At 44.2% G+C, this 25466-nt stretch overlaps 1 protein-coding gene across 12 annotated transcripts in view; it reads right to left on the bottom strand.

Annotated features, from left to right (window-relative positions):
* Positions 1–25466, bottom strand: part of WDR20 (WD repeat domain 20) — a 64270-nt gene that overhangs the window by 27113 nt on the left and 11691 nt on the right. Inside the window, exon 1 of one of the 12 annotated variants that reach the window (XM_043921622.1) lies at positions 13913–14605. The exons of 10 other annotated variants lie outside the window; for them this stretch is intronic. The gene's annotated coding sequence lies outside the window, so the exon portion shown is untranslated. Of the gene's footprint in view, positions 1–13912; positions 14606–25466 lie in introns of those variants that run through there. One more of the 12 variants, XM_043921623.1, reaches the window with a different exon arrangement.

The raw sequence follows: 25466 nt of genomic DNA, 5'->3' as shown, positions 1-25466 counted from the left end.
CGACGGGCCTCGACACACACACCTGCAAAGGCACGTGTTCACAGCCGTCTGGGCTGTTCACACCCTCCTGCCCTCCCCCGCCTTCCTCTTTTCACTCAGAACACTCCCCCTCCTCCGATCACACAAATGCTGCCCACCACAGGGCCAGTGCCGTTTCCCCCCAGCCCACCGGCGAGGCATTCTTTCGCTGGACCGCCACTGCGGGCCTATCCCTATGTGCCAGTTATTCGCGCTCACATGGGAACTGTATTTCATACACGGTGACAGTCCTTTTAAAAACAAGAGAAAGTCAGGAGGCTGCTGACTCACGGACAGCCTGAATAGATTAATCCCAAATAGCTGGAGCCGCCCCAGTGACATCAGAGGTCTCCATTACGCCACTTGGAAATCAAAGAGCGGCCGCAAGGCTGTGACCACGCCTTCTGACCGCACCTCAGACGCCAAAACAGGAGCCAGAGGTGCACAGGGGATTCCTTCCTGGGCCCACAGAGGATCGCCGACTTGGAGAGGGTCCTGTGTCCAGACGGGGGATCCAAAATAAACCACATGACAGACTGTTCCCCAGTGTTTCCTGGGGACGACGTTTAACCCAGTTAGGCTTGGGGTCTGGTGCCTGCGAGGGCTGAGCCCACGGGCTGGGGCAGGACCACACCCAGCTGGCTGGTCATCCTGGGGAAATGCTTCCGGTCCCAGGGCCAAGTAAAGGGGACGCAGACCACACCCAGCTGGGGGTCCTGGGGCAACGCTTCCCGGTCACAGGACTGAGGAAAGGAGACGCAGACCACTCCGAGCTGAGACATACTTGCTTCATGAACAAAGGTCAATGTCCTATTTAATACAAATCTTCTCCAACAGAGTGGAAAATAACCTGCGGCCCTAATGACGAAAATACCAATCAGCGATTTTTCAAACACGCTCACCACCCACACCTGTGGGCAGGTGAGCAGTCTGACACTCAGGTACAGTCAGCTGTGAAGCGCCGCCCAGAGGCCGAGCCCACGGTCGGAGCCGCCGGTCCGTGGAGGAGACACAGACAGGCTCCTGCTGGGGGACAGCCACACAATCCATCTTCCTCACGGTTTCCTCAGGCGAACAGCTACATTCCAAACAGCTGCACAACTGGCATTAATGGTATTCAGGGCCTAACACATTAAAAAAAAAAGATACCAGGGGTATTAGAAGTCAGGTCTGGGATAACTTATACCAATAGGAAAAACAAAAAAAGGTCAGTCAACTGTACACTGTCAGTGTTTCAGGAAGGACAAAAACTTATCTCCTATTCACCACTCTATCTCCAACACCTAATAAAGGGCTGGCACACAGAAGGTATCCTTAAGTTTCTGTTGTAGGAATGATACACTTTTGAAAATGGAGGGAAAAAAAGGAAAAGAACGGCGGAAACCAGAAGAAATCCAGAGCCAGACACACACACACACACAATTCTTCTGCTGACCAAAAGCCCAGCCAACAACTAAGGCCTTCTTGGGCGCCCATCTGTGAAGGAAAACCACCCTCGTTGGCACATACCAGAAAGCCACCTGACCGCTTACAGAGCACCCTCAAGCATCAGTTCCTCCGGCGGTCCTTACAGACCTGTGCCGTGAAGAACTATGGCCACTCCCATTTTCTAAACAGAGAAACAGAAACAGCTGTCAAAGAGAAGCAAGTGGTGGGGTTCGGCCTGCTGAATTCCAGGCCGGGTGCTCCCTCCGCTGCTCTGACAGGAAGTTGATGAGATACCATCGGAGGTAGCACCTACCCTAAAACTCTGTCCCTGTGTGACTGCATGCTCCTGGGCTTGCTGAAGTGGGACTGAAACACTCGGGCCTCACTCAGGCTGGCCCAGATCCCAGACCCACCCTCTCAAAGCATGTGCCTCACAGGGCCGTTTTACTAAAACGGAGACCATCTGAAGCGTAACACCTGACACTTAAAAGGCACTTTAGAAAAGTTAGTTCCTCTCACTGAAACTCATATTTCTCCTTTTGAATACAGAAGGAATTGATACTTATCAGAGAGGCTTTGAAATGTCTCATCATTCATTAATACTTTCAAAGAAATATAAATAAGGAAAAACAGGGATATTCCTTTCTAAATTTCCTGGAGAAAAACAGCAGAAGCCAAGTTTAGGGGCATGTTTTCCTTCCAATAGAATCTCCTCCAAGACAGGACCTTCCCTTTCTTAGCCCCCACTCCTCCTCCATCGTCAGACACACGCGCACGCCCACACTTGCACTGGCACACCAGACCCACGCCCGTCACTGAAAACAACCAGCATGTCGCCCGCTCGCAGGCTCCTGACCACCCTGACCCTGGAACGGGCACCCGGCACTCGGGTCCCAGAGGTCCTCCCCGGGCCAGAAGCAGCGGGGCCTCGAGCGGTGAGTGGGACAGAGAGCTCCGTGGAGGGAGGGGGAGAGGGACACCGCCCCCCCACCAGGAAACAGGCAAACGACGAGACGGAAGCCGGGAGGGGCGACACCTTCAGGTCCTCCCAACACGGTGAAAGACGCACAGTCGGAAGAGGCACGTGTTCCGTGCAGTTTTCACAGGACAGCCTGCTTACTGGTCCCCAGAGAGAGACTCCCCCGGGAGCCAGGCAGGCTCCTGCTTCAAGCGGGTGGGAGCAGCCCCCAGAGGGCAGGGCTCCTTCTCCCGAGCCAGCACTGTCCGTCATGTGTCTGCTGAAAAAGTAAGCTTCTGCTGTCATCACATGCCATTTTCCCCAAGGCAGCCTGTCACTTAAAAACAGCTATGTAAACTCGGCTCCTCTCCCCCCAGAGTGGTTTTTCAGAAATGAACTCAGTAAGCCGCTGACCCACGACACCCCCGCCATCTCTTCCTTTCCGCTCGCTGCACGCCACGTTCAGGTTAGGCCTCTTCTCACAATGTCAAACACTACAACTAATAAAATACTGATTTCTTCATTAAAGAAAAACTATGAATAAACATTAGATAAAATCAATCTGCACACATTCTAACACCAGATCTCATCACATTAAAATGCTGACATATTCAAATGCCCTATTTTTATTAAACCCTTCTGTTAAATATGCATAGAAATATGCATATCTATTCCCAAGGGAATACCAACATCTCAAGTGGAAGGTAAGGGAAGATGTTTTCATTTCTGCAAAAGATACTCATTTCAAATACTTGGGAAATAAATATTTTTAAAGTTTTTCCTAACGGGGTGGGAGTGAGGGTGGGGAGAAATTCTGTGGCCATCTGAAAGTGCTGTGACAACACTGGTCAACTGAAGACCCGTTCCAAGGCAGTGAGTAGTTTCTATATGCTGCTTAACTACTGCACCATTGTCTTCCTGACACTTACAGTTCTCAAGCTTATGCTTGGCAGAGCACACTGACGATTTTTCAATTTTCTGATTCAAGATGCCGCACAAGCAGCACTCTGCAGAGGAGCTCCTACCCTAGTCGAGAAATGCCCTAAATCTCCCACTGTGTAAAGGCCCTGCCAATTTTCTGACCCCCATTTCCTCATCCTACATTGAAACTGAGCCCAGGGAAAGGTGGTGATCTGCTAGAGGTTTCGCAGAGCTTAGAACCGTGATTTCAATCACACCAAGCTGCCATCCTTTTCAATCACCCAACCTCAGATGGAACAATGAACTACTGAATCTGCAACATACGAAATTTTCAAAAAATGGCAACGATGCGTACCACTAATTTTACACCAAAGGACAGTATTCTGGAGGCCATACACTGCTGGGTATTCAAACAGGAAGCAAGAGAGCTAGAGAGAACGTTAAACTTATCTTACACGAAAGCAGATCAGTCACTAAAATCGACGGGCAGAACACTGGATTTGGCCTCTGTAATTCAAATAGTTATTCTCTAACCCAGCCAGGCCTCAAGGGAAGACAGCAGCCTCAAAACCAGGGCAGTAAGAGAGCTGAGCCATTCTACATACGACCATGAAGAAAAGTCCTGCTCTCTACTTCCTCTAAAGTTTCATAGTATCACGGGAACTACTTGTTCACTTGGCACCTCTACTGTCTGTCATTTGTCATATGTCTTATCTCCCCAACTAAGCCAAATCTTTTTAAGACATAACGGCCTGATAGGCGACCTCAGTAACAGCCACTCAGACACTTCTGATGCTTTTTCCCCACGCCTTTTTAGGCGCCTGAAGTGTATTCTGCACTGGCACAGCGGTGGCCATGCAGCGCCACCCCACTTCAGAAGGGACCAGTGAGACCAGCCCACGCCGGAATGCGGAGGGACAGGCCTCGCCTGACGGTGACGGGAATGTAAACCGGCACAGTCTTTACGCGGGGCAGTTTGGCAACACGGAGCGAAAGCCTCCTATCCTTTAAACACAAATTCAACTCTCAGGAATTCATCCTTAGAAAATATTTTCCAAGTGGGTAAACAATCTGTAGCAGCCCAGGGCGGGCCCAAGCACAAATGTGCATCCATACTAGGCCACCCAGGCAATACTACCCATGCAAGGACCACGCACCAAGAAAAAACAGGGAAACACCCCCTAAAATAATCTTGAGTGAGAGGAGCTAGATACAAAAGCAGCATAGGATATATGAAATAATTCTATTTACTTAAAATTCAAAAATAAGTAAAACTAGTCTGTGATGCTGGAAGTGAGGACAGTGGTCACCCCTTGCGGAGTGTGGGGAGGTCCCAGGAAGGCTAGGAATGAAGTTTCTTAATGAAACTTTGCTTCAGTAATAACTGGATTCAGTGATAACTTCGGATTCAGTAAGAACTGATTCAGCCAAAAACCATCAAACCTACTTTGTGAAAAATTAATAAAACTTTACATTTATACACATTTCTGTTTGGATGCTAATCATAAATTAAAAAACAATTTTAATGATCAAACACATGTACAAAGAGTCTCCTCAGGTTTGTTTCTAAAAAAACATTAACATCCTCTGTTATAAAAATGAAATGGGTAAATATATCATGTAGCCATTTAAAATGAAGACATTTACTTACCAGCAAAGAAGGATATTACATGCTATATCATTAAGTGAAAAATGCAATTAAAAAATAGGATTCTAAAGACAAAAAGAAGTACGAAGTCTTAAAATGGTATTCATATTATAATCATACTGTTAGTAGTAACAGTATATTGTTATTCTTAATGTCTTGTAAAATAAAACAAAAAATCACGTGAATGTCATTAGGAATTCAGATTCTCCACAAAGAAGGTAGAAACGTATAGAAGCAATGACCAAATGGCAACAGGAAGTCCCAGTGCCCAGACTGGGCAAAAGTGATTTGTCACAAATGCTACCTGTCACTTAAAAGTCACCAAGACGCCTATATACTTGATACCAGGTTCAGGGCAAGAAATAGACAAGATGAACCTGGAACACCTTTCTGTACTGCTGAGCAAGAAAACTATGAAAGACCTCTGAGGCTGGGTCCAAAAGCCAGGGACAAAGCAGAGCAACTACCATTGGTCAAAGATGGGACAATTTAAACATAAAAACAATACTCCAGAATTTTCATGGAATAAAATAAGAATCTGAGTTCATATTAATATCAATAAATGGGGAGGGGAAAAAAGGTTTTCCCTTACAATAGACTAACACATAATAAATGTAGAAGGAAAGAAAAATGGAGTTTGAAAATCACCATTTTATAACCATCACAGTAATACAGTAATAACTGATTCAGCCAAAAACCATCAATGGCTGCTAAAACTAGTGGATGAAGGTCTGATGAGTAAAAGGATATTTTTGCAGCCCCAAAGTATCCCTTTGCAAACTATGTATCGATTACAAAGAGAAAAGTGGAACCTGACAATGGATTGGTATAGCAAACACAACCTTAATCAGAGTTCACATCACTGCAGTGAAGAAGCCAAGGCAGCCGCCTCTCTCCACGACTGCTGCCCTGAGAAAAACACAACAGCAGTTCTGTGACGCCTGACTGTGATCTAAAACTGGGAACTAGACTACGAATCTAATCACAAAAGTATCAGACAAAGCCAAACTGAGATCCTACAGAACAACTGGCCTGAACTTTTCAAGATGTCAAAGCCACGAAGACAAAGAAAAAACTAAGGAATCAGTCCAGACTGAATGGGACTGAAGAGCCTGCAACTACTTGTAGTTTGTGCACCTGGACTGGCTCCCAAAGCAGGGGCAAAAGGCTCCTAAAGGACAACACGCGGGTAACCACTGAGACTTTAACGTGCGCTTCAGATGAGATCAATGGTATTCAGATTTTGATAAATGTACTGTGGTAATATATGCGGAAATCGTGTTCCTGGGAAATAGAAACTGATGTTTACATGAATAAATGGGCATGATGTCTACAAATTACTCCCAAATGATTTATATTATACATGTACCTATTACATACGGGAAGAAGGGAGGAAGAATGAGAAGAGGGGGAGGGAAAGCACATGATAAAACAAATGGGCAAATTTTAAATAGTCACCCGGGGGTTCTTTGTACTGTCATCGTCATTTTCTGTTAAGTGTAAAATTACAACAAAATAAATTTTTTATTAAAACGAGACATAAAGGCATGCACACTATACACAATGTGTAGTCCCTGTTTGGAAGTAAGTTAAAATAAACCAGCTACAAAATGAATTTGAACAAACCGACTAGAAAACACCGCTTACTGTGGCCGTGGTTGCGTGAATCTACAAGTGGGACAGCAACTGCAGAGAAGACACAGACACGCGCGCATGTGAACCCAGCGAAATCCCAACGACCGAGTGAGATCCAGCCTTCACCACTGTCAACCTCCTGGCCACCTACCACACCACACTTAGGCAAACATCACCGCTGGCGGAAACTGGGTGAAGGGTGTATGGGACCTGCTTCCACATTTTTGCAACCTCTCATGAATCTGTAATTATTTCAAATTAACAAGTAAAAAATAAATAAAATAAGAAAAAGATCCTTATATGTCAAGAACCCAACTATAAAAATATTTATTAATCTGTCAAAGAACAGACTTTGATCAAATGTAAATTTTTTACATGTAAAAATATGATTTTTTTCTCCAAACAGTATATGTATTGTAGAAAAAATATAGAAGAAAATATATGATGTTTGGGGTTTATTTTAAAATAATACAGTATGGGTGAGACAGTAGATGAAATGAGACTAGCCACATGCTGACAAATAGTGAAGCTGGGAGACATTCTCTCTGCTGTTGTGTTAAGTCGGAAATTTTCCATAATTAAAAAAGTTCCATTCTGTTTGAGATATATATGTTTGCAAAGAGAACAAGTTGAAAAGATACTTAGCAAAATATTAAAAATGTTAAAAGCAGGGGTAGCATTTAAATGACTTTTTTTTCCTATCTTAATGTTCAACTTTTCCTCAATAATAATTATACTACTTGTATAATTTTTTAAATAGAAAAAGAAGGAAACACAGGCCAACAAACCGAAACTATCTGAAAATTATTCTAGGAGTTTAAAAGCATGTCATGGTCTAGCACAGGGTCACGGGCAAATACATGCCTGTGAACAAACAAGGGAAATTCACCATAAAAGGAAGCCTGCAGCTACACCAGGTAAATGTATGTGCAGGGGTGACATGTCACCAACAGGAGATGGGACTATTTGGAACTGGCCAAATCTAAGTTTCACACCCATCAGGACTGCTGGTGTCTGTTACGAATGTTTCTGTGGCACCAGTGATGTTCCTCAATGAAGACAGGAAAACCCTTTCCCGAAGCCAGCCATTCAGGGGACAGATAAGGAGGCCCTGCTGGCTCTGTTGTTTCCCTCGTCCAACAGTGCTACAGTGTGAGACGCATTCGCTGGTTCTCCTGATTTGCTACAGTGGCCAACAGGGATAACTTCTCCCAGAGTCCTCTTTGGGGAATTCAATCTGTTCCACATTTACCTTCCAATTTTTCTTCTAATGTGGATCTAAAATCGAAACCCCATCTTCCTCACAAGAACTGAACTGCAAGTTTATCATCAATCCCATGCTTTTCTAGAGATTCTAGGCCCTGGATTATCCTCAATCCAGAAGAAATAGCTAAAAGGTCACACAGTGGAATCTGTCCTCTGGTATTCAGCAGCATTTTAACACTGAAAATCTGGAGGCTTGAAATAAAAATATTAGGCTCAAGAGAGACAGCATTGTATTTGTAGTCTCCATGGGGACAATACTGCATTTTAAATGTAGGTTAGCAGGCCAACCAGCCGAATAAGCAGTTTCAAACTCAAGGCTGAAATCAACCATAATCCAAAATTTAGCCCTTGGCAACAACTGCACATTTGCTTCACTAGAAGCACTTTTCACTATCTCACATAATAAAACAAACATAATTAAAAACTTGCAACTATTAGCTTAAAAAGTTAAATATAAAGCTATTCACAAAGATATGGACTGAAGAAGCAACTGGTTTCCCAGCATGAATAATTCTGTAACATATCTCTACCTACACTGGTCTTATCTGAACATAGGTAATCTAGGTCTCACATTCACAGAATCAGAAGCCAGAGAGGACCTTTTAAAAAGTCACATTTGCTCTCAAGATCCTGCAACTTAAGACAAAGGAAGTAAACTGTCTACAATCACAAAATCAATTCATACCGCAGCTAAACTTGGAGCGCTATACCCAGTAAACGCAGGAAGAGCACCAGAGGAGCATACGCCAAAGCCCTCATTTCCGTACCCTTCCTTCACCTGTGGTCTTCTGGCTTCTACATCAGACAATAACTAGTTGTCAGAACTTGAAATTATATTATGTATAACATAGAGTGAAGAAATGTAGAAGACTGAAAAACTCATTAAGCTTAGCATAAACCAAGTGACACTCATTTAGTTGGCGCCAAGCCCAACTGCTATAAGCCTTCTCCAGGCTGAGCAGTGAGGAGGGTGAGCCGAGGGGGGAGAAGGGCGCCGCTCACCTCCTGACAAGTCCGAGCTCTGGAGCCGCGGGTCCTGAGCAATGGAGGCCCGTGCCCACGCCCACAGCGCTCTTCAAAGCTCCTGACTGCCTTTCAGAAAACCTTCCCTCTGTACTGTCCTCTAATAAAATTCTGGCCAGCAGGGATGTATTCAAATTTTATACGTAAATGCAAGAAGGATGGCAGAAATAGGCAGCAATTTTAAGTGAGGCTGCATAGCCATTGAAAGCTGAGAAATGCAGGCCTGCAGCTCAGCTTGGTGGTAGTACATACGGTTCTGACAAAGGCTTAGGCTCCAAATACTAGCAGATCCCATCAGCAGCATTTTTAAGTAAGCGGCCATAACTAGAGCTGAAGCTCCAACCCTTTGGCCACCTGATGCTAAGAACTGACTCATTAAAAAAGACCCTGATGCTGGGAAAGATTGAAGGCAGGAGGAGAAGGGGATGACAGAGGATGAGATGGCTGGATGGCATCAGCGACTCGATGGACATGAGTTTGAGCCCACTCCGGGAGTTGGTGATGGACAGGGAAGCCTGGGGAGCTGCAGTCCATGGGGTCGCAAAGAGTCGGACATGACTGAGCGACTGAACCGAACTGAAGTGGCCATTAACTAGAAGGCAGTCTTCAGGGAGGTGTGCGAAGGTCTCCTCTCTCCTCCATGTAGAGCGCTGCTGCTGCATCTGTCCTTAAACCAGAAGAGACGCACGACAACAAGGTCCCCAAAGCTTCTCGTCCACAGCAAGCCTGAGTGCGCGCTCGGACCCCACAGTGCTCGGCCCTCAGCACACACACGCATGCCGAGTGGTGAGAAGGCGCGGCAGCGCGGGGCCCGAGGAGGGCGAGCCCGGCCCAGGCGCGGGGCCGGCCGGGCCCGTCCTGCGTGGTGAGGCTGGACCAGGCGGCCCGAGCCCGTGTTCACACCCGGGACGTCCTGCTCCACGCCACCCGCCTTCTTCACAGGGCTCCGGCCTGTGTCCCCAGCACACGACTCAATTATTTGTCTAATCTATTTGTCTATGGAAATTCACACACCAATTCCATCCTCCACACAGGTCCTAACAGGAAAACACAAATGCTAAGGAGGGTGCCATTGCAAAAGCGCACAGCAGCACATCACAGAGAAAGCGCCGGCTGAGTCCCACCGTGAGGGCCGACGAGGGGCACAGACTGGAGCGCGGACGCCTGTGCCGACTCAGGTTCTGCCCCCCCCAGCCCTGTGAGTGTGGGCAAGCTATTTGCCTTCCACAAAATGGGGCGATGGGAATAATAAGACAGTTCCTATTATACACAGCGTCTGAGGATTAAGGAGTTAAACTACATAAAGTGACCGGACTGGTGCCCACAGAAAGAGCTACCTAAGTATTAGCTATTATCATTATTAAATAAATAACATCAATTCACATTTGTTAAATGCATTCAAACCACAAAATATAGTGAGAGTAAGCACTTAAATAGTGAGAGTAAGAAATAAGCACTGAATTTGTGTAAAAATTTTAAAAATAAATGAATTTTTCTATTTAACTTCCTGTTCCAAAACGTCCAAGGAGGGGCAGGGGTTTGAGAGGGAGAGGGACGGGCAGTCCAGGAGGGAAGTGGGAGCAAAGAAGGCCTAAGCAACGCGCCCTCTCCCTGAGCCCCCCTCCCCGAGACAGCAGCTGTCCCCTGGGTCACGGCAGCGTGCTAACACTTGTTCACGTCACTTTCCCAGCACAGCTGGACTAAGGCAAAGCTGGACTAAGGCAAAGCCAGCAAAAAAACTTTTTCTGACAAATTAAAATTTTTCTAAATTCGATGTAGCATGATTTTTTAAAGTTGTAAAAATAACATAAGTGCAGGGGCCAGAGCTGTGGCATATACCGGCTTAGACGGCAACAAAAATACAAGTTGATTTCTGAGACAAAAAATAGCACATATAATGTAACGGCCAGATATGCAAACATGTAGAGGCTGGACTATGATCTCAAAGTCTCCTTTACCTCCCAACTCTCTGATATACTGTAAGTGAATGAGTATTAAGAAAAGAAAACAGTCCGTTTCTACCTTAAAAAAAACAAGCTGGAAGGTTGTCGCTTAGTAGATGGGGTTAAGAATGTGAGGGGGAGGTCCAGAAAGGTGAGCACACAGCCACTTGCGACACGACCGCAGGACAGCCACGCACTCGTAGGCACTCTCTGGGAACCGGGCTCACCCGAAAGGCCGTGTCACGTGCCAGAAAGGACACCGGGATCCGCTTAGCATCTGACGGGCCCACTGAGGCCTCCCGCTGCCCGCCACTCACAGCTCTGCGCCGTCCTGGCAAGTTACTGCATCCTCCGAGCCTCCCCGTTCTCATCTATATGCCAAGTGGGAAACACCACTCCCCACTGTGCAAAGTGTTTGTGACAATGAGACAATCTGTGTGAAAGCACCTCGTTTAGTGCCCAGCACTGAGTAGATGTTCATTAAATGGTAACTGTGATGACAGACACATTAATTAATGGCTATTAATATAACCCACAAACTAAATGGCCAATGCGCTCTCAGGGGTGTTCGCTGTGAGGAGAGCTGACTCAGACCCCGTAAAGCAGTGGTTCTCAGACTTCAGCACCTGAGTACTGGGGCTCCCCTGGTGGCTCAGACGGTCAAGAATCCGCCTGCCATGCAGGAGACCTGGGTTGGATTCCTGGGATGGGAAGATACCCCGGAGAAGGGAATGGCTACCCACTCCAGTATCCTGCCTGGAGAATTCTATGGACAGAAGAGCAGGCAGATAAAACCCAGTGAGCTAAACACCGTCCTGGGCCACACCCCTGGAGTTCCTATTTCAGCTGGTCAAGATGGGGCTTGGAAACCTACATTTTCACCAGTTCTGAGGAGCTGCTGCTGCTGCTGCTTGAGGACCACATCCAGGAGAACCTCTATATAAGGGAAGAGGGAGGGAACAGGAACCCAACAGTTTTGGAGAATGTGAGAAGTCGAATATTTAGGCAATGGCATGGCTGAGTAGAAAGGTGTGGGATGGCACTTGAGGAAAGATCGAGACGGAGACAGACCAAACAAGGGTGCAGGGGCAAACAAGGGTCAGCTTGGCCAGTTAAGTATCTCACTGCGAGACCCAACACAGAGAGTCTGAAGAGGCCATGGGTAGGCTAACTTTTTCACTAGGTCCACCTTGGATTTTTTGACAGTTTAGTAAAGCGAGCCATTGCCAACCTTGAGAAAGTTAACCATGTGGTAAAAATGCCACCTGGCCGCAGAGATGCAACAGGCCAGGTAAAGTAGCATGGAAACAGAAGGGAGCAAAAATGTGAAGGCCCTCACTGAGCCCGTGGGAACCCAAGAGAGCACAGGCGGTGAAGGCCCTCACTGAGCCCATGCTGGTAACCCCAAAGCCACCTCCGGCACTACAGCCAGGATCTTCAGGACTGGCACTGTGCCGATGACGGTCCATAAACGAAGTCTACGAGACACGAGAATCAAGCCCCAGTAAACTCTATTTATTAACTTGGCAGAGCCAGGCATTAATCAAGGGAGCTAAGAGACCTCAAACATGATTCACTCAAATGAAGGGGTAAAATCTCTTATTTCTTTAGTTTTAAGTCATTTTACTAAACATGTTCCTTAGGTGTAGTACATAATTAGTTATCATTACATCTATTATTACTAATCTTAATCTTTATTTACCAATTAAAAATTCTACAAAATTTATCTCAAAACAATGCTCACCAATAGACTGAATCTCAATCATTATCTTAGGTCCACATTGGTAAGACAAAGATAACTACAACTTGAGAATTCCCTGGAGGTTCAGCAGTTAGGACTCTGCACTTTCATGGCTGCGGGCCTGGGTTCAAGCCCTGGGAAGGGAACCAAGTTGCATGGTGTGGCCAAAAAATAATAATAATAATAACTACAATTTATAACGAAAAATTACACAGGTCAACAAGATCCATTCAGAGTTCAGCAGAAAACTGCTGACAGATTAATTCTCAAGCAAGATATAAGAAATTCTAAAAATCCTAAGATCTTAAAATAAATAAAAGGGGTTGAAACTCCATCTCACATCTTATTCCAGAAAAAACTTGAGCAGTATCAAAGAGATAGCAAATGTAAATAATGAAACCTCAGAAGTATAAGATGACATCATAATGATTTTAAAAAATAAAATTATAAGGGCTAAGTATGACTCCAAACCCATAACCAGCAAGGAAAAGATGAGTATGCTTTCCTATAAAAGATAAAATTAAAAAAAAAAAAAGATAAAATTTCTACCTAGGAAAAACCACCATGAGCAAAATCAGAAAACAACTGGCCAATGGAACCAAAGGTTTGCAACTGAGATCACAAATTAAAGGCCAATTTTACATAAAAGAAAGCTCCTACAAGCCAATTTTTAACAAAAGAAAGACCCAAATCCTAGCAGAAAAATGGACACAGGACACGGACAACTACTCACAAAATGACTTAATACAAAATACAAATGACTTAAACATATGATGACACTTATATCACTTTTCACCTGTCAAACTGGTAACGATCAAGTAACAGCACCCTATGCCAGAGGTAAAACTGGTGTAACCTGTGGGAGGTGAGCTGTGTCCGTCAGAAGGACACACACTCACTCCTCTGATCCAGCAATTCCACTCACAGGAATTTATTCCTCAAATATACTAGCAACATGGCAAATGATATACGTACAAGGTTATCAATATTGACTACAGCATAGTTTGTGGCAAATGATATACGTACAAGGTTATCAATATTGACTGCAGCATAGTTTGTGGCAAATGATATACGTACAAGGTTATCAATATTGACTGCAGCATAGTTTGTAACAGCTAAAGACTGGAAACTTCAGTGTTCATCAAAGAAGGAACCACAATACAGTCATACAATGCGATACTGTGCGGCTGTTCACAAATAAAGAGCTTTTTACATGCTGAAAAAGAATAATCTCCAAAATGCGTTTTATAAAACAAACAAAACAGAAAGAAGGTACCAAACAGCACAGATGCTAAAAGTTACGTTTTTCTTTTAAGGAGGGAGGAATATACCTGTGATTTTACATGTAGAACCACAGGTTGTCTCTGGAAACATACACATGAACTTAACACTGGTTACTTCTGAGACTGGGCACAAGGTGGCCAGCGGGCAGGGTATGAGGGACTTTTCACTGTGAGCCATGTGAACTTTGAATCATGTGCATGCACGACCTATATAAAAGATAAAATATGCCTATGAGACATCACAATACCTATGTTTTTTACTTTTACTTTATATTGGAGTATAATTGATTCACAATGTGTTAGTTTCAAGTGTAGAGCAAAATGACCCAGCTTATATATATATATGCACACACACCCCCCGTCTATTCTTTCTCAGGCTCTTCCCACCTCAGACCACGATGAGACAGCAGAGCCCCCTGTGCTACACGGTCCCTGCTGGTTGTTTCACACACAGTGGTGTGCTCTGGTGGCTCAGATGGTGAACAATCCGTTTGCAACGCAGGAGACCCGGGTCTGATCCCTGGGTCAGGAAGACACTCTGGAGAACGGAATGGCAACCCACTTCAGTATTCTTGCCGGGAAATCCCATGGGCAGAGGGGCCTGGCAGGCGACAGTCCCTGGGGTCACAGAGCCAGACAGGCCTGACTGACCACGCACACAGTGCGTGTTAATCCCGGGCTCCTGATTTACCGCCCGCCGCGCTGCCGCCCTTTGGCAACCACAGCTTTGTTTTCCAAGTCTGTGTGTGTGTTTCTGCTTTGTAAATAAATTCATCTGTATCATTTTTTTAAATTCCACCTATAAGCGATATCACATATCTTTTTTCTTTTTGACTTACTTCACTTAGTATGATAATTTCTAGGTACTTCCATGTTGCTGCAAATGGCATTACTTCATTCTTTTTTATGGCTGAGTACTGTTCCATTGCATATATGTATTAATTCAAATATTACATCTCTATCCACTCATCTGTCGATGAACATTTATTTAGGTTGCTTCCATGTCCTGGCTACTGTAAATAGCACTGGGGTGATGTTCTAAACGCACCTATGTTCTAAATGAAGATTTTCTAAGTTACTTGAGAAAATAAATCCCTTTCACTATCCAGTTAATATTTACTGAGTTCTACATGCGCCAAGCACTGTTTTAGGCACCGAGTCTCAGCAAAGAAGAGAGAATAAACCCCTCCTCTCGTGGACTTAGGAGGGATACCGCCAGTAAACAAATAATCTAAACGAGTATCAGAGAGTGGAAAAGGCTATGAAGAAAGTCCAGCCAGGAAAGGGGAGAGGTGGGACTGAGGTGGAAAGGTGATTACAGAGCCTTTCGGGTAGAGGTAACAGAAAGCTTCTCTGACAGGAAGACACCTGAGCAAAGACGTGAAGAAGTGAGGGAGCCAGCCCAGTGGCTGCCCAAGGTGGGCAGAAGGAACCCAGATTCCTGTCAGAGGAAGAGCACACACGAGGGCTCTGCGGGTGGGAAGGGCTGCTATTCAAGGAGCAGCATGGAGGGGAGTGACAGAGAGAGAGGCGGAAAACCTCATGAGTGTGTGGGGAGGGAGGGGGTACCAGATCATAGCAGAGAATGAAGGTCTTATTCTAAGTGATATGGAAAAGCACTGGACATTTTAAACAGAGGAGAAATGTGTTCTGACCAATACTGTTTAAAAGCCTGCTCTGGCTGCCACAAGGAGAAGAGACTCTAAGAAGCAAGGGTAGACGCAGGGAGCCCACTGGAACGATCCAAATGAGAGACGTTGTTTCCTGAAACTAGGAAGGTAGTCGTGGAGATAGGACGTGATCAGGTTCTGGATATTAAGAAAGCAAAGCGAACAGACTTTACTGAAGAGTTGGAAGTAGACTAAGAGAAAGAAGTCACAGGTGACTCCAAAGTATTTAGCCCAAGCGACTTTTTACCATGATCTTAACAGGATCATTTTTTTTAAAAGTCTCACACTCACACAAAGCTCAACTATTCTAAAATGGGTTATAAATACCATCAACAAGAAGCAATCCGTAGCTACATACCAAACAGAACACACACCTGGGTACATCCTCTAAATACTTAATGAGCATTTACACTGCGCCATGCACAATATTAGGTACTAGGGACCTCAATTATGCTTAAAATATATAACTGAGCACCTCAAAAAGGACCAGGAGGAAAAACACCAAAATATTAACAGGTAGGATAAGGGCTTTTTTTATTCCTTGATATTTTCAAATTTTCTACCGTAAACATATCTTGCTTTTAACTTTAAAGGGAGAAAAAATCTTTCCAATGAAGGAAAAACTCCTACGGGACAAACTCATTAGTAATGTGAATGATCAGCAGACCTTCCTTCTAAGAAAACCTTTTAGGGGTTTCCCTGTGGTCCAGTGGCCCACCTGCCAGTGCAGGGAACGTGGGTTCAATCCCTGGTCCGGGGAGACCCCACACACCACAGAGCAACTAAGTCCACGCACCACAACCACCAAGGCCGCGTGCCCAGAGCCTGTGCTCCACAAGAGACGCCACCGAAATGAGGCATCCACTCACCGCAACGAGAGAAGCGCCTGTATGCAGCAATGAAGACCCAGTGCAGCCAAAGTAAGTAAATAAAATAAATTTTAAAAACAAAACCTTTTACACTGAACAGGATTCTCAATTTTCTTTCCTGCCTTTACCCGTTGCCAGTGCTCAGGTAAGGTGTGTGTGGACAAAGGGGGAAAAGACAGCACTAAGTCAGAGTGAGATGGGTACAGCTTGCTATTCTTTAAATATATCTCACAAAACATGATGCGAAAGATCAGAGTATTTAACCAAATGCCACTACATACAAGACAACATGCTTACCATAATCTACCCACTGTCAATACACACATGACAGTCATTTATACATTTATCCAATCATTCAAGTATTTGTAGAGTGCCCTTTAACACATCAAAGGCACTGAGTTAGACAAGGGGGCTGGGAATGAATTAGATGAAGGCAGCCCTGCTGAGTTCACAATCTAGTTTATGTGGTGGGAAGAAGAAGGACATTAAATTTCAAAATCAATTTTTCTTTAAATGATTGTGACATGTGCTAGAAAGACGAAAGACCTGATAGGGGATAAACAGGAGACCTGGCCTAATCAGCTGTCAGGGTAAGAGGCTTGAAAGAAAAGGACATGTGAGTTAACATTTGAGGAGGAGGAATTAAAACAGGTGAAGGGGCAGGGAGTGGAAGCAACCCATGCAAAGGAAGCTGGCATATAAGAAGAATCTGTGGCAAGAAGGTAAAGCTAGTCATAAGAATTAAAAACCACGCCAGTGAGTCAGATACAGTAAACGGGAGAGAGGGTGATGAAGTAAGCCAGAGCTGGCTCACGCAGGGCCCAGTGGGCCATGTTAATAATTTTGTTTTTCATGCTAAAAGCAACAAGAACCAGTGAACACATTTTAACATGGAAAGATTTTAAGCCTGGGAGCAACAATCAGATTTACATTTTTTTAAAGATCACTCAGGCTACTGCACAGAGGATAAATAAGGGCAACGAGAGCGAAGCAAAAGCCCAGCCAGGGGCTGCCTGGGCCCGGTGGTTAGGACGCCTTGTGTGCACGGCGGGGTGCAGGTCAGAACTACAACCCCGCGTGCCCTGGCGAGGCAGCCCCGCCACAGAAGAGACCAGTCAGGAGGCTGCATGTGCCCGGGTGAGACGAGTGAAGGCAGTGAAAACGAGAGTAGATGGACTGTTTTGGAGATAAAACCAACAGAAATTCCTGACAGAGTAGGTAGACGGAGGGAGAGAGGCAGAGAAGAAAGCGCCACAGATAACGCTGAAACAAGAACATTTCAAAGGACCAAGACAGCAAAACCAAATCTACATAAAAAAGATGAAAATAAGAGGTAGGAAAACATTCCATGCCAATATTAACAAAAATAAACTGATTTTCCAACCTTCAAAACAGAATTTTGGAAACAAAATTTCCAATCCTGAGAAGAGAATATCACAGTGAGATGCTTAACGCACATCTATCAAAAATTGATAAATAAAGCAGTCATAAAAACTGTAAAGATATGGGCAATGTGAACAGCATTAAAACCTTTATCAAACACACACATACAGAGATATGTCACCCTGAGCCTAACAAATAGAGGATATACATTGTTTTAAAAATACATGAAACAAAAAAAATAATAAAAATACATGAAACATTTTAACTAGGTTACAAGGAAAAAAGATCATTACCTTTCAAGTAACTGACATTAAAAAAAAAACATATCCTATGACGATATCACGAGAATAAGTTAATAAATAACAAAACTAAACACCATGAATAGAAACTTTAAAATGGAAATAGCAAAATATTTAGATCTTAATGACAAGGATGAGGAGGGCACGGCAACAACTCCAGGATTCTTGCCTGGAGAATTCCATGGACAGAGGAGCCTGGTGGGCTACCGTCCATGGGGTGGCAACGAGTCGGACACCACTGATGACGATATTACCACATACACATAATGTACGGGTGACAAAGTAATGCTGAGGAGGGAATTCTACAGTTTGAGCACATCATTAAAAAGCAAGAAAGGCTAATAACCTATGTTTTCAAGCCAGAAATCTAGAGAAAGAACAAAGAAAACAAAGGAGGTAAAGATAGATCTTATTAATAAAAAACAGAAAGCAAAGAAATACCTGATTCTGTGAAGCAAAATTTGACAAACTCTTACAAGTTTGTTCAAGAAAAAAGTAAAATATGAACGAGGGGTGCCGCTCCAGCTGGTGACTGCAGCCAGGGGCTGCCGAAGAATGGCAGAAACATGGGTACCCCAGCAACTCCAGAGCAGGTCCCCGCTCTGCAAAGGGGCCACAGTTCCACCCGGGGATGGCCACATCCATGATGGCTGACAGGTGGTCTGGAAAGCTGAAGAGGAACTGGCAGAAGTCACTATAAAGGAGACTCCAGAGAGGACAGTGACAAAGATGGAGCTTTGCTGGAGCGCAGGCCACACCAAGGAAAGCCATAATCTGTTTAATTGCCTTAACAAACAGATTTCGTAAACAGATTTGTGCTCCCTGGGGAATACCCACTGGATTAACTTGTTGCAATCAATACTCTTTTCCTTTTGGGGGGTGGTGAGAAAAGGCATAAACAATTTTAGAAACAAAAGATACAGTGAAATATCTGTAGTCCACCTCATGGGAGTAAGAAAAGGAAAGGGAGCAGGACTGAGCCACAGGGAGACCCAGGTAAAGACCAGGAAGAATCGAAAGAACAAAGGTGAAGCAGAGTGGCCAGAGAGACGTGGTCCAGAGAAGGAGAAAGAAAGTCATGGTTAAAAGTGTCATGCATGACAAGGAGGGCTCCAATGAAGAGAAGATGATCAACTGTGTCCAGTGCCGCCGAGAGGTCGAGGAAGTTTTGGGCTGCGTGGTGTCCAACGGTTTTGGCAGTGTGACGCTGAATAACCTATATGCTGGAGAAATCAAAGAAGTGGGAGCCAAGGTCACACTGGGGCAGAAGAACAACTGTTTCTATCTAGATTAGTGATTCTGGAGCTAAAGCTGTTTCAGCTGATGACAAAACTCAAGAGTGTCACTTGGAAGCGAGTGCCAGAGGTGGACACGTAAGGCAAGAGATGGAGGCACCACGGTGCCTGATGGACTACGTGGTGGACAGGAAACCACCCAGGATGGTGGCCAGAACTGGAGCGGGAGGGGAGGCTGTGAGGCAGGTGCCAAGGTGTTCAATGAGCAGACAGCAAGGCAGTCAGCTCGTGGCCACGAGGAAGACAGAGAAGGGCGGCCTGAGTCCAAGGGCAGAGACTCCAGAGGGACGCCAGGAGGGATGGCAAGCGGACGGAGGCCTGATCCAGAGCCTGCTGTGCAACCCAGGGGCAGGGACTTGACGGAGCCCTTCGGCTCAACCTGTGCCATGCCCTCTGAGATCTCTCGGACTGCAAACTGCAGCCACACCAAGGAAAGCCCCAAGAACAACCCCCATTATTTTTTAACAGCTGAGCTAATGTTACCCTCAGTTTTGCTAGCTATTCCAAAATCCAGAAGGGGAAAAAAAAATGTAAGGAGTTGTGTAATTCCTAGAATTGAATGGGACATAAGAAGGGACTGGAAGGGAGAGTGTGAGCACTCCTCCAAGACACCAGGACAAGGAAGTGGTTGCTTCCGAACAAAACACGCTCCAGGCAATCAAGACACCAGACAACTGCCTCCTGGGTCAGCCTGCAAGAACTCTTAACAGCACAAGATCCGAGACTGTGACTAATTTCTCAGAGCCTCTCAACCAATGCACATGGGGTTGGCAGGCCTACCTCTGTGAGCTTTGGCAACAAACAGGAACCAGGCCTGTCTTGTGACAGGGATTTTGAGAGATTACTGAGTTTACTCCAGTAAGGCCTTAGCGGAGGGCAATTTCAACCAACTCATTCATTTAAAATCGAACACAATGTGCCTACCATGTATAGGCTTCCGGAAAAACATCTAGTTCTGCTTAATTGACGATGCTAAAGCCTTTGTGTGGATCACAACAAACCGTGGAAAATTCCTAAAGAGACGGGACTACCAGATCACCTCATCTGCCTCCTGAGAAAGCTGTAGGCAGGACAAGAAGCAACAGTTAGAACCACACATGGAACAACTGACTGGTCCAAAATTGGGAAAGCAGTATGTCAAGGTTGTATATTGTCACCCTGCTTATTTAACTTATATGCAGAGTACATCATGAGGAATGCCAAGCTGGATAAAGCACAGGCTGGAATCAAGATTTCCAGGAGAAATACCAATGACCTTAGATATGCAGATGACATCACCCTAATGGCAGAAAACGAAGAAGAACTAAAGAGCCTCTTGATGAAGATGAAAAGGAGAGTGAGAAAGCTGGCTTAAAACCTGACATTCAAGAAACTAAGATCATGGCATCTGGTCCCATCACTTCATGGTAAATGGGGAAAAACTGGCAACAGTGAGAGACTTTATTTTCTTGGGCTCCAAAATCACTGTGGATGGTGAATGCAGCCACGAAATTAAAAGATTTTTAATCTGCTTGGAAGAAAAGCTATGACAAACCTAGACAGCATATTAAAAAGCAGAGACATCACCTTGCCAACAAAGCTTCATACAGCCAAAGCTATGGTTTTTCCAGTAGTCATGTTTGGATGTGAGTTGCACCATAAAGGCAGCTGAGTACTGAAGAATTGATGTTTTCAAACTGTGGTGTTGCAGAAGGCTCTTGAGAGTCTGGACTACAAGGAGGTCAAACCAGTCAATCCTAAAGGAAATCAACCCTGAATATTCATTGGAAGGACTGATGCTAAAGCTGAAGCTCTAATACTTTGGCCTGCTGATGTGAACAGCAGACTCACTGAAAAAGACCCTGATGCTAGGAAAGATTGAAGGCAGGAGAAGGGGACGACAGAGGATGAGATGGTTGGATGGCATCGCCGACTCCATGGACATGAGTTTGAGCAAACTCTAGGAGATGCTGAAGGACAGGGAGGCCTGGCGTGCCGCAGTCCATGGGGTCACAAAGAGTCAGACACAAGCGAGTGACTGAACAACAGTTATAGGCACTGCAGTGGATATAAGATGAAGATGATGATTTCTGCCCCCACGATTCACTGTTCAGGGGAGGAGACAAAGATTCATACAAAAATCTCCAACACTGTGAAGAGGTGGGAGGACACTCATAGCAGTCAAACAGCAGGAGCAAGGGAAACAGAGGCTTCTAGGGCATGCAGAAGCGCTGCACAGCCCAAGCCCTGCTCAGCACGCAGCTACAGCGTGCTGTGTTCCCTGCTTTACGGATTCATCTCACTGTGAGCTCTTCTCCAGAGGACAGAGCTGTGTCTACTACGGCTGGGTCACCTGACTTCAGTGTAGCCTGCATCTCTTGGTTGCCCACCCTGTATCTATCTATAGACCTATTCTCCTGTCTGGAATCTACTCACACTGCAGCTCCAGAGCAATCAGGATATCATATAATCCAATCCCCTTAAGAAAGCCGTGAGTTAATCAGGACTCCCAGTTGAACACTGCATATTTTCTTGGCCTCAAGAATGAGCTGGTAACCCAGTTTGATACAAGAAGTCAAAGGAAGTTTGCTGAGAGCTTCTATGAAACAATCCTCCTTATTCTGAGAAAGTGATTAAAATTGTTTATTCTCATCCTGGATATTGGCTCTCATTGTGGGCCATGCGGTACAGAAATCTGAAGCTTAGAACCCGTATCACTATTCTGCCACGGAAGCCAGGATGACACACAGTAGACAGCAAAATACATAGATGATCAGCAAAATAGAGCTGATGTCCTAATCAATTCACATCTGAAGTCCACCTTACCTCTGGAATTTCCAGCATCATAAGCCAACACATCCCCCTTTAAAGTTTAAACTTGAGTTGGGCTTCCTGCTACTTGCAAAACAAAACATACCTAACATTATAATATATTCAAGGTATGCTAAATCCTAAAACTACTGGTAAATCATTATCTGTATCAATTTCTTGTACAACACACTCTAATGTTCATCTCTTGCTTCCAGCATAGACTTTGTTAAACCTAAATTTTAAAATGTTAAACTTTTCCCCTCTTATTTAAACCTTGGAGAATAGCAACTGGTTAACACCTAAATAATAAAACTGTGGCTCAAAATTATAAAAAATCATAAAAGTTTACAAATTTATAAAGTTAACTGCAAAAATACGAAAATTCTTTATGGCAAAAACAAATACAAACACACCCTTAAGCAAAGCTACAAGATAGATGACAAACTGAGACAGAAAAAAAATGTTAATTCGTTATCATAGACAAAGGACACACCTCCTAAGATGTATAAAGAACCCCCCTTTTAGAAAAATCAAGATGTCCAAAAACCCAAAAGAAAAATGGGTAAGGGATATGAAACAGTTCATAGAAGAGGAAATCTGTTTCACCCTAAATAAACAGAAAGATGCTCAACCTCACTTGTTACAAGGAGAAAACAAACATACTAATTTCTCACCTATCATATCAAACGCAGAAGTCTGGGGACACACTGCTGGTGAGTCTGTGGTGCAGTACAATCAGCACACGCCCTCCCTACAGAGGCTTGAAGACATCTATTAAAAACATGTACATCTATTAAAAACATGTACATATTTACCCTCTGACTCAGAAGTAACTCTTCTGGAAATACATACTACAAATATACCTGCCTCGATGCAAAATAATACACATGCAAAGTTATTCACTGCAGCCTTATTTGTAATTTAAAAAACATTAACAGTTAAGAGTCATCTGGTTAAATAAATTAGGGTACATCCACAGCATGGAGTATAAAGCAATGACAAGAAAGTGAAGCTCTCGATTTACTAATACGGAAAGATCTCCAGTATATATTTTTAAGCAAAAAAAACCAAAAAACAAAGATGCAAAATACCATACATAGTAAGCTCCCTCAATTCCTTCGGATCTCTGCTCAAATGTCATCTTATTCTTATGATAACAGAAAGATGAGTCAGAAATGAATAAAGTGATTATAGGGAGAAGAAGGGAATGGAGTAAGGGGTCAGAAAGAATTGGAAGCTAGAGGTCTCTGAACATAACCATGTTTTGTAGTCTTGATATTAGAGCCAGTGAATGTTTACATAATTAAAATATAAAAATAAATTTATTTCTGACAACTTTATAAAGGTATAACTGACATACAAAGAACTGCACTTTTTGTGTTAAACATTTACAATTTGATGAGCTTGGGTAGCCTTCTCCAGGGGATCTCCCAACCCAGGGATCAAACCTGAGTCTCCTGCATCAGCAGGCGGATTCTTTACCACAGCACCACTCTGAAGCCCAACTGAAACTTACACAAAATTAAAATTCAAAACAATCTCTGAAGTACTAAAAGTGGATTATAGTAATCATTGCACAACTTAGTAAGTTTACTTAAAAAAACAAATCTCAGTGAATTGAACACTTACAATAGAGGGCAGGAAGATAGAATAATTTGGATTAAGTGTGAAGAGACAGTGGAAGAATTGGAGGGAGCTGTAGTGACCACACCTCTCCAACTTTAGTGAGCACATGCATCATCAAGTGGTTTAGTTGCTCAGTCGTGTCCGACTCTTGTGACCCCACGAACTGTAGCCCGTCAGGCTCTGTCCACCGGGATTCTCCAGGCAAGAATACTGGAGTGGGTTGCCATGCCCTCCTTCCAAAGGATCTTCCCAATCCAGGGATTGAACTCAGGTCTCCCGCATTGCAGGCAGATTCTTTACCATCTGAGCCTCCAGAGAAGTGCAAGAAGTAGCTGAGAAATGGGGCTGAGATCTCGTCAAGAAAATCAGAGATACCAAGGGAACGTTTCATGCAAAGATGAGCTCAATAAAGGGCAGAAACGGTATGGAGCTAATAGAAACAGAAGATATTAAGAAGAGGTGGCAAGAATACACAGAACTATACAAAAATGATCTTCATGACCCAGATAACCATGATGCTGTGATCACTCACCTAGAGCCAGACATCTTGCAGTGCGATGTGAAACGGACCTTAGGAAGCATCACTGCGAACAAAGCTAGTGGGGTGATGGAATTCCAGCTGGGCTATTTCAAATCCTAAAAGACGATGCTGTGAAAGTACTGCACTCAATATGTCAGGAAATTTGGAAAACTCAGCAGTGGCCATAGGGCTGGAAAAGGTCAGTTTTCACTCCAATCCCAAAGAAGGCAATGCCAAAGACTGTTCAAACTACCATACAATTGTATTCATCTCACATGCTAGCTCAAAATTCTCCAAGCTAGGCTTCAATAGTACCTGAACTGAAAATGTCCAGATATTCAAGCTAGATTTAGAAAAGGCAGAGGAACCAGAGATCAAATTGCCAACATCCACTGAATCATAGAAGAAGCAAGAATCACAGAAAAACATCTGCTTCATTGACTATGCTAAAGCCTTTGACAGTATGGATCACAACAAACTGTGGAAAATTCTTAAAAGCGATGGGAATATCAGACCACCTTATCTCTGCCTCCTGAGAAACCTGTAGGCAGGTCAAGAAGCAACAGTTAGAACCGGACATGGAACAAGACTGGTTCAAAATTGAAGGAGGAGTACATCAAGGCTGCATATTGTCAACTTGCTTATTTAACTTCTATGAGGAGTACATCATGGGAAATGCTGGGCTGGATGAAGCACAAGCTAGAATCAAGATTGCCGGAAGAAATACCAATAACCTCAGGTATGATGACACCACCCTTATGGCAGAGACTGAAGAGGAACTAAAGAGCCTCTTGATGAAGATGAAAGAGGAGAGTGAAAAAGCTGGCTTAAAACTCGACATCCAAAAAACGAAAGATCATGGCATCTGGTCCCATCACTTCATGGCAAATAGATGGGGAAACAATGGCAACAGTGACAGATTTTATTTTCTTGGGCTCCAAAATTACTGCAGCCATGAAATTAAAAGACGCCTGCTCCTTGGAAGAAAAGGTATGACAAAAAAGGTATGACAAGTGTATTAAAAGCAGACACATTACTTTGTCAACAAAGGTCAGCAGAGTCCAAGCCATGGTTTTTCCAGTAGTCATGTATAGATGTGAGAGCTGGACCATAAAGAAAGCTGAGCACTGAAGAACTGATGCTTTTTAAC

This window comes from Cervus elaphus, chromosome 13 (genome assembly GCF_910594005.1).
Source record: "Cervus elaphus chromosome 13, mCerEla1.1, whole genome shotgun sequence".
NCBI lineage: Eukaryota > Metazoa > Chordata > Mammalia > Artiodactyla > Cervidae > Cervus > Cervus elaphus.
Note: the sequence above shows the minus strand (reverse complement) of the source record. Positions and strands in the feature narration are given on the sequence as shown.